The sequence below is a fragment of the Propithecus coquereli genome, unplaced genomic scaffold, assembly GCF_000956105.1.
Source record: "Propithecus coquereli isolate 6110/MARCELLA unplaced genomic scaffold, Pcoq_1.0 Scaffold137, whole genome shotgun sequence".
In the NCBI taxonomy this organism is placed as follows: domain Eukaryota; kingdom Metazoa; phylum Chordata; class Mammalia; order Primates; family Indriidae; genus Propithecus; species Propithecus coquereli.
In genome coordinates this window covers 1,399,051-1,400,058 of record NW_012137969.1, presented here as the reverse complement: position 1 = coordinate 1,400,058, position 1,008 = coordinate 1,399,051, and the positions used below count along the sequence as shown (strand labels likewise).

The 1,008-nt window shown below is 41.4% G+C and overlaps 1 protein-coding gene across 1 annotated transcript in view; it reads left to right on the top strand.

The window, feature by feature from the left end:
- The window catches only part of ARPC1A (actin related protein 2/3 complex, subunit 1A, 41kDa), a 59,599-nt gene that overhangs the window by 1,026 nt on the left and 57,565 nt on the right, over positions 1–1,008 (top strand). The gene's annotated exons all lie outside the window — the stretch shown is intronic.

The following is a 1,008-nucleotide window of genomic DNA, read 5'->3' as shown; positions in this document are numbered from 1 at the left end:
TGTTCAAGATAGTAAAAAGATAAAGGCCTCCTCACTATCACTTAACCATTAAGCATCACATCTTCCCCAACCATGTTCAAGATAGTAAAAAGATACAGGCCTCCTCACTATCCTTTTCATCAAGGAGCATATTTTTTTCTTCCAGAAGCTCCCCAGACTAACTCTTGAATGCTGATTGGCAGCAATGGGTCAGACGCCCGTCCCAAAACCAATTAGCAGTAAGTGGGAACGGGGTTGCCACATTAGACATGAACCAAATATGGTTTGTTTCCTAGGCTAGGAGAGCGCCCAGCTTCCCTGAGAGCTACCTGAACAAAAGTGAGGAAGCCATGAGGGGAAAGGTGTTGTGTGGATAGCCAGAGTGTCTGCCACACAGAGGATGTGCTTGCTGGGAGATAAAGGTGACAGATCATGAGAGACCTTGATGACTTTATGGAGTGTGCACTTTAGTCTGAGGGTGAGAGAGATTTGTCTGATGGTTTCCTCACGATCTGATTCATTGTACAAGTATTCCTGTATTTTTGGCAGGAATATAGCATAAGCGCAGTTGTGTCTCACTGCATCACACCAGAAGACACATGGTGGCAATCTGTGCTTTGTTAGTGATGCTAACTTTGATCATTTGATTAAGGTGTCCATCTCAATTAAGGAACATTCTATAAAATAATTAGTGTGGGCTCTTTAAGACTGCCAATGTCACAAAATCAGAAAAAAAAAGTCTGAGGTGGGAGGGTGGCTTGAGGTCAGGAGTTCAAGGCTGTAGTGTGCTATGATTGTACCTGTGAATAGCCACTGCACTCCAACCTGAGAAACAAAGTAAGACCCTATCCCTCCCCCAAAAAAACCAAAAAAACAGGCTGAGGTGAAGAACTATTCCAGATTAGACTAAAGAAACATAACAACTAAATATAACAAATGATCTCAGATTGGCCCCAAATTGAGGGAAAAAAAAATTGCTAGAAAGGTCATTATTGGAAAAAGTGAAATTTGAATATAAACATATATTAT